This window comes from Camellia sinensis, chromosome 13 (genome assembly GCF_055761805.1).
Source record: "Camellia sinensis isolate YWXY chromosome 13, ASM5576180v1, whole genome shotgun sequence".
Lineage (NCBI taxonomy): Eukaryota > Viridiplantae > Streptophyta > Magnoliopsida > Ericales > Theaceae > Camellia > Camellia sinensis.
This window is the reverse complement of record NC_138973.1, coordinates 154,201,175-154,210,289: the sequence shown is the minus strand read 5'-3', so window position 1 is coordinate 154,210,289 and position 9,115 is coordinate 154,201,175. Positions and strand designations below refer to the sequence as shown.

General features: G+C 39.9%; 1 long non-coding RNA gene across 1 annotated transcript; it reads left to right on the top strand.

Moving 5' to 3' along the window:
• Positions 1-812: 812 nt before the first annotated feature.
• LOC145806509 (uncharacterized) lies at positions 813-2,143 on the top strand. The gene is made up of 2 exons (XR_014349811.1): positions 813-1,164; positions 1,416-2,143. It is a non-coding gene; the product is annotated as an uncharacterized LOC145806509 (long non-coding RNA).
• Positions 2,144-9,115: the final 6,972 nt, after the last annotated feature.

Sequence of the window (9,115 nt, the reverse complement as noted above, 5' to 3'; positions counted from 1 at the left end):
TATTTGACCTATGTATGCCCACCACTAGTATAAAATAAAATAAACACAAACCCTACTCTATTATTTGCTCACCACATAGGGCAACAACACAGCAGCCACGGGAGAGGGTTTGAGAGAAGGAAAAAAAGAAGAAGATGTTGCAATCAAAGAACTTTTGGGTGTGTTGTGTTGTGTGTGATCATCAAAGGTTAGCCCTCCTAGGTTTTCTTCTCTTCTTTCTTTGTTCTTCATCCTTATTCTATAATTATTTTATTCATTCATGGAGAGGTTGTAGGTTTATGTATTGTGTATATAGATATCCTATTAAGAAACTTGAGGAGCTAAATTTATGTGTAAGATTGGGTGTAATTTTCAGTCCAAAAATTCTGTGCAAAGTCACAAATTTTAAAAATCAAGAAACCATATCAAACGGATGAGTATTAATCTGAAATTTTTACAGTAGATCAATTACATATTGAATTGCATATCTGAATTTTTTCATAATTTTTGGGAGTCAAAATCCATATAAATTGAGGTATTCAAATCTGTTCAGGAAACCAGTCCGAAACAGTAAATTCGGGAGTGTTGTTCTCTTTGGGTATAAATCCAAAAATTATCAAATTAGTGTCATTAGAACCGGTTACAAGTCTAATTTCGTATTTTTTTGGCCTTGCATTGATTGCTCATGTATATTAAGAGAACCGTCAATTTCTTTAAAGTGCTGCAGAAAACAACCTGTTTGGATATAATAGATTGTAGAAAATTATTTTGATAAGCAAATCAAGTGAAACCAATTGGGTTTGAAACTTAGGATATATTAGATCATATCTGGAGGTTATTAGAATTTTTCGAATAGCGTGGAGTGAGTTTTGTAATTTTCAAAGTTAGCGAATAGATTGGGAAGGCTTGTTTGAAATTCTGTTTTATCTTAAAGTCACAATTAATTATGTTTTGACCGGAACCCATGTCTTGGGTGATTTTAAACCTTGAAGAACATGAACTTAGGTAATATTTAAGAGTAACGGTGAGTTGGGTTGAGCTGTGTTAGTGCGCTTTAGTTGAGGTTACTTAGTTCCTATTTTTTTAATATTTTTAAATTAGTTGTGACGTGTAGTTTTTATACTTGGTTCAGGCCACTAGTTGGACTTTTACACTCTATTCGAGGATTATATTATTTCGTTTCAGGTGAGTAGTTTCATGCTACATATTTTTGTAAATGTTCCCCTACCCTGAACTGTTGGAAAATTAAATTGTTGTTTCATGATTAAACTATTTTGATAAATTATTATATTATCAATTGAATCAAATTATTTCTGAAACATGTGTGAACTTGGCATACTGTACACTATTTGTTTTGGTCTCATGTTTATAATGATGAACTACCATGTTTTGCGAAACTGATGTGTATTGATTATTGGGACCATGTGTGTATTTAGTCTAGGGAAATTATTCCACTGTGTGTGGTGACTCTGGCCACTAGGGAACAGATTCGGGTTGGGCCGTGATGACTCTAGTGCTCAACGATTGTAAGGAAAAGACCTTTAAAAACAACTAGGTGACCTTCAATCGGATCGTCTTTGAGAAAAGGCCCAGGTGCCACCCTGAGGATGACTCTTAGTTCGGTATTGGATCCAACGGGGCTTATAGCCTGAGAAATGTGTGGCAGATTATTTGTTTTTATTGGTACCCAGAAAATTATTGGTGTTCATGTTATAATCTGTTTTAAGTGGAAAATGTTGTTTATCATGTTCTTGCGAGACATGAGTATTTTAAGTGTTGAACTGTGGAACCTTCTTTTTGAAACAGATTGTATTTACCAAACTGTATGCCAATCTAGTTTCTGTGATATATATCTTATTTTGGAATTGAACACTGTTTTCAAAACTGTATTTACTATCCATGTTGCTACTCACTGAGCTATCAGCTGACTTAGTTGTTTACCATTTCCAGGTGTTAAAAGGACTTAGAGTGGACTCACGGCGTAGCGGGGACTCAATTGCATGGACCTCTAGGGCATTCCTTTAGTTTAGAGTGTTATGTCAAGTTTGTGCATATTTATATTTATTCTTATCGAAGTTCATTTAGGATTATTTTTGATATGTGGGTTGTTTATAACCCATAAGTTTGGATGGTTTTTTATTACGGTTGATTTTGCCGCTTATAATTGTGCCATGTTTGGATTGAGTTTTGGTTATTTATTATTGGACTATTGTTCAGTTGTTCAATGTAATTGGATTCGTGTTTAGGCTTACGTGTGCCTTGGGCTAAGTCCTTGTGGGCCACGGCCGGTCATGCCCAGATTTGGGGTGTGACAATTAAACTAGCCTATACCCGGGTCGATGTGGCACGATCTAGGGGGTTCCTGAGACTAGATAATATTTGCGACAGGGCGTTCTCTAGAACTACCCCTGACCCTTTTACGGCAGGGCATCCTCTGGGACTACCCCTGACCCCTTGGGATGAGTGGAGATCATTGGTTAGGTGTGGCTAAGAAGAAGGGTTTGTCGAGAGGTTGATCTCCTTTTCGGGGTTTTCCTCATTCTCGGAGAGGTCACTTCCTCGGACAAGGTGGTTAGAGAGAATATTTTCCATGTGCCTTGCACATGGGCTCCATCCTACGTCATGAGGTGCCTATAAATAGCACCCACCCATAACTTTACAAGGGATGGAATTTGGAGAGATAACTCTTGAGAAGAACTAATTTCCCTTCTCCATTATCAACCTTGAGAGTGAAAGTGGGAGATATGTGGGAGAGCCTTGCCATTATTATCTCTCTAACTACTTTGTCTTCTTCTTCACCCAATCTCTTATCTCCATCATCTCTTTGATTTTGTGTTCTTAGTTGTGACTATTGAAGAATCTAAGTCTCTCATCATTTTCTAGAGAATTCGAACTTTTCTTCAAAGATCTTCGAATTTTCCAACGACGTTCTTGAACCCTCTCATACATTTGGTGACTCCACTGGGGAGGCGGATTGGTTAATGGTCTCAACGAGATCTGGAACCCACACAACTCCAACAAGGATGGCGGGAGAAGATGAAGTTCACCAACAAGGATCCTTTAATGGTGGTGATGACAAGACCATGGCTATAGATCAACCACTTTTACTCGAAGCCATTCAAGAACTTCAAAATACTCAACAGGAGATTCTTACCACTCTTCAGAATCTCACTCGCACCATGTTGGTGATGAGTTCTAATTTTGCACCGGCGCCAAACAGAAATCAAACTGGTGGTGGAGTTATCCTCGCCAGAGTGCAAAATCAAATCCAATGAGAAGTAGGCCCCAGTCAGTTTGTGGCTCATGGCAACATAATTGCAGTAACACATGCTCAAACCACAATAGGTGACAACAGCTTGCCTACGCTCGGGCTCCATGGCGTGCCAAGCCAAGATCCAATAGTGACCAGGGGAGGTTCTGGTGTAATGAATGGCACTCTAGTGACTGTTGGTGTCCAGGTAAATATAAGGGGCATGATGGCGCAAAAGGGAGCTCTACCCGTACCTAATCTTATTACACCACTAGTAAATGTTACTCTAGTACCAAGCGGGCCTCCTTTGGTGTCGATAACAAATTTGCAAGCCCAATCTGGTATAGCTACGCCGTGCGGTGGACTATACGGGCCTCAATTCAATGTCCCATCACCAACTAGCTTGTCTATAGGCGCTGATGGAAAATATCGTCAAGTGTCTTCACCAATGATGAATTCTCAACACTAGAATGGCCAAATCGCTCCTAGCTTGGTCTTTAGGTCTATAAGCCAAGTTCTGGGAATACCACCATCAAGTTCTCTCCCTCAACAATTTCTCACCCTTGTAGATGTGCAAGCCATGTTCAAGCTAGAACGGAGCAAGAAAACTTTACCCTCTTTGCCTGATTTGGATGTCAAGCCACCATACCCTATCGAGATGCTGAGTTATCCATACCCCAAGGGGTACACAGTGTCAAAGTTCGTCAAATTTGATGGCAAACAAGGAAATGCTCGAGAACATGTTGTGCGGTTCATCAAGACTTTAGGTATTCATGGTTCAAATCACGTCCTTCGGCTGAGAGAATTCTCTAAGTCCCTTACTGACTGAGCATATAGTTGGTACGTTAACTTAGCCCCAAACTCTATCTGAAGTTGGGAGGAGATGGTTAACAAATTTCATGCCAAATTCTTTCAAGTAGCCGAGAAAGTGACCGCACTTACCCTGTGTAAGGAAAAACAATGACAGGGTGAAGACATTCTTGAATATATGAAGAGGTTCCAAGACAAAGCCATGGACTGTCACGAGGCTACGGAAGAAAGCTACTTGGTCCAAATCTGTGTTGAAGGGGCATTGAACAGGTACAAGATGCTTCTTGTTAATCACAAGCTACCCACCTTCTCGGCACTAATTGAAGCATCTCAGAACATCAACATACCTCAGTCTTAGGAGATTAGGTTCGAGACTAGTTATAAAACCAACTTCAAGTCATCCCGAAGACCTTCTGTCACTGCGGCTTCTGCGTCTTCTACCTGAAAGTCGCAAGGAGAAGGATTCAGAGGTCAGAAGAAGAAGAGCTATGAGGATGACACTTATTTTTCGTGTAGTATTGAGAAGGTGAAGGCCTTAGTCAAAGAATGGGTGGTAGACGGGGAATTGAAGTTGCCTCGTATCGAAGAGCTTTTATCGAAGAAGGATCGCGACGGCCCTAATTATTGTGTTTTCCACCGATCATTAGGACATCCTATAGAAAAGTGTTGGATGCTTAAAAAAATCTTTAGAAAGAAAGTTGAAGCAGATGAGCTAAGTTTCAAAGAACAAGGGCTCCAGGGCATCCTAGAAAACGTGGCTATGATGGCGTATGACAGGCCAATGATTGAAACAACTAAAAACTCGGAGGATGAAGAGCACTCCCTCAAAGACGCCCTCGAGCTAGAGGATGAAAAACACTTCCTCAAAGACACCCTTAAGCCAGAAGATAAAGAGCACTCCTTCGAAGACACTTTTGAGCCAGAAGGCGAGGAAGTTTCTTCTAGTGAACCATTTAATCCAGAAAGTAGAGTTGGTTACGAAGCATCCTTCAATCCAAGAAGAAAGCATCATGTTTGTATGCCACCTTACTTTAATGAGACTGAGGAGTTGGTTAACTATGAGCTGCCTAGGATAGAGAAAAATCCATAACACTGTGCAAAGACTCTCCAGAATAACATCAAGTTCAAACAGTTTTTCGATCAGCTCGGGCTTTCCGGAGAAGCAAGAACTAAAATTACCAAGTCCATTATCAACATTACCGATGCACACCATGAGGGAGGTATGACAATTGAGAGATCTATTCCGAGGAAAGCAAGGGAGCAGACTGGTGCTATAATCTTTTTTGAGGCAGACCGAAAATAGCCTTTTCCACACAATCGACCACTCTATGTGACTGCTTACATCAATGAGGTTAATAGGGCTTTGCTAGATAGCAGAGCTTCCATCAATATCATAACTCGGACAACTCTAGAGAAGGCCATGATTTCTAAAAACTAAATCGTGAAACAACCAGTAGTCATCACAGGTTTCGGAGAAGAAGAGAGAGTTACTCTGGGGTATGTGATAGTTGATTTGGCCATAGGGGTGATTCGCTCGGCCACCAAATTTCATATCGTTGACTCCGAGACAAACTACTACATTATCCTGGGGAGGACTTGGATGCATAAGTACGATGTCGTGCCTTCAAGTTACCATCAATGTGTCAAAGACAAATAGGGAAATGAGATAGTGACTATAGAGGCTTCAGAAAGACTTTTTGGTATATGCAAGCCTTATTACTCGAATGACAAACCAAAGGTCGAGTCAAGCAAAAGGCAATTGTCCCAACTTTCCTCTTTGCCCAAAAGCTATCTTGTCCCTCGAAAGATGATAAAGGTCCAAGAGGGAGGCAAGACGGTGTACTACTTATGAAGGTGTGGGGGGTCAATTTCTTCCATAGCTGGCCCCGAGTTGAAGGAAGAGCCTTCCGATGAGGGCATAGTGATAAAGCCCGAAATAGCTCTAGAAATCTATACAAGATAGATCGAGGCCGCAACTCGAGCAACTGGTGAAAGCTTTCCAAATGACCTTGCAACTCTAGGGTAAAATGTCAACATTCCATAGAAGAAGTTTATCTGTGACATTTACAATTTGTATTTACGGCATTGTCCAAGAAGTTCTATCTTTCTTATGTTATAAAGAAATTTATTTCCTTCATATTGTATATCTCTATTAGAAGTTTATTTTTTTTTCTATATTGTGAATCTTCATTAAGTTATGTTGTTTAAGGCAATTTTCAATTTTTGTTGCCCCTCAAAGAAAAAAAGAGGAATAGTAGACTCGGTTACCAACCTAAAGGGACCTTTCTTGACGCAGTAGAAGTGTACTCTCACTCAAACTTTTGAGAGATAGCCTTTGCATCCATTAGTTACAGAAGTAGAGTGTACTCCCACTCGGACTTCCGAGAGACAGCCTCCATTAGTTATCGAAATAGTGTGCGCTTCCACTCGGACCTCCGGAAAGCAACCCTTACTTCTATCAGTGCGAGCTTCCGAGAGAGAGACAGCCCTTGTTTCCATTTGGACTTTCGAGGGACAACCCTTATTTCTGTCAGTGCAAGCTTCAAGGGTCTTTCTTGCTAAAGTAGAGTGTGTGCTCCCACTCACACTTTTGAAGAACATATCTCACTTCCATCAGTGCGAGCTTCGAGGGATAGCCTTTGCTTCAATTGATTGCCGAAGAAGAGAGTGTACATCCACTCAGACTTCCGAGGGACAGCTTTGCCTCCACTCGGATTTCTAGGGAACAATCTTTACTTCCGTTAGTACAAGCTTGGTAGACTCGGTTGCCAGCCAGAAGGGATCTTTCTTGCGGTTGCCAGCCAAAAGAGATCTTTCTTGCCAAAGAAATGAGTGTGCTTCCACCCAGACTTCCGAGGGATAGCCCTTTGCTTCTATTTGGGCTTCCAAGAGACAACCCTTGTTTCTATCAGTGCGAGCTTCGAGGATCTTTCTTGCTGAAGTTTTTTGAAGAACAGATCTCGCTTCCCACAGTGTGAGCTTCGAGGATCTTTTTTACTAAAGTAGAATGTGTGCTCCCAATTGGACTTCCGAAGAACAGCCCTCAAGGCTCGGTTGCCTGCCAGAAGGGATCTTTCTTGCCGAAGTAGGGTGTGTGAGCTACCATTCGGACTCCTAAGGAATAGCCTTGCTTCCATTCAAACTTTCGAGGGATAGCCCTTACTCTCATTAGAACGGGTTCTGAAGGCCCCGAGGTCGTGGATTTTGCACAAGAATTTATTTGCCTAAAATAGTAAAGCCGACAAACAATATCAATTTTAGATCATGATTCAGGCATTATCGGAATGAGGCAACGTCAACAACTGCACATTTGTTCTATTCTCTTCAAATTTTCAACAATGGTGCTCAACAACAAATTACAATGGCCTTCAACAAGCCCACCAAAATTCAACAAATTTTTAAATTATTGCAAGGCCAAATTCTAAAATATGAATTTCAAGACTACATGTCTCTCACAAGTGAAGAGTCAACAAGAACTTTATTTCCCTCAATAGCAAAGCACTAGCTATTTCAAAAGTGAAAAACACAAATCCCAAATATATTTTTTGTAAGGCCAAGTTCATGAACAACAAAAAAAAATATGTATATATATATATATTCAAGAATGGGGTTTCAACAATCTGAAATAACAACACAAATGAAGATGGGTCAATGGAATGCTAGAATCGGCATCGACACAGAGGATGGGCTGACAGTGAGCCGAATCTGGTGTTGGTCACTGCCAAATCCAAGAAAAAAAAGCAAGTCATTCACGCTGTGTGAGCTGGGTAGTCATACGCACAGGATAGGACTCTAGTAGACTGTCTCATGGGCCGACGGGGTGCTCGACGACGTTGGTGAAATCTGTGCTGTAACAGAGCTGTGGCAAGAAGAAGTGATGCAAACGGCGATGATCCTCGGCAGTGGCAGAAGATAGACGAAGCATTGGTTTAATGTCTGTTTTCTTTTCTTTTTTCTAAAAAAAAGTTTCTTCTCGGTCTCTGTTTTCGTGATTTGTAGAAGAAGAAGAAAGCTTGGTGGTCTAGGTGGCTGTATAAAAAAAGTAAAGGGCTATTGATTAGGTTGTTGTCCTTTTCTTTAAATAGAAAAAAAAAGAAAAAAAAAAAGAGGTGTGATGCCTGAAATATTTGTTCAAATATTCTGAATGTATATATATATATATAGAAAGGGCCAAGCAGGTTATCAATTTCAAAGAAGGAAAGTTGGAACCAAAATAATGAAGAGAGGTGGTGTGGCCCAAGCAAAGCCATGTTTGACTAAAAATAATAATAATAATAATAATAATAATATTATTATTATTATTATGGGCCTTATCTTTCAAGAATAAAAAAAGATGATGAAATGATGATGCTGGGTGCTTTGTTCTTTTCTTTTTCGTTTTTTTTTTCTTTCTTGGAGTGAAAAAAAAAATATTCTTCGGATGTTAAAAAAAAAAAAAATCTTGATCATTCTTGGTGGATGGATTATTAAATATGCAAAATTTTGATTTTTCTTTGAGAGAACAAATCAAGAGTATGAAAGTATATATGGGCCAAACATGGCAAAAAGACAAAAAAAAGATTTTTTTTATTATCTTTATTAGTTATCAGTTTTATTCATAAAATTATGATGAGTCATCAATCTTATCCAAAAGTCACATAAGGACAAAATATTCCTGAAGGCGTGATGTGAAGCACAGTCGAAGAAGTGGAATATGCATGTCTGACAAATTCAACATTTCCCATACATGCAAGGGGCAAAATGTAGGAAGGGTTAACTTGAACTAACTAATTAATTTGGCCTAACCAGAGCCTAATCAGAAAGCCCAAAATTAATGGGTCCGGAGAAATTATTACCAAATGAGCCCAAGTGAAATCTATTGGATGGGCCAACAAGAAAGCCAACAAATTGGGCCGAGGAAAACCCATCAAGTTGACATTTCTAAAGAGAGTCCAACAAGCCCATCCAAGGAGGCGTAGACCATACGGGCATCTGAGGAGGTTAATCGTTGCTTTCAAAAGACATGAAACCCTTGGAGGAGATCCATTCTCCGAGGTATTGGCTTAGTCTTGAAAGGGTTCAGAACCACGAATCTAG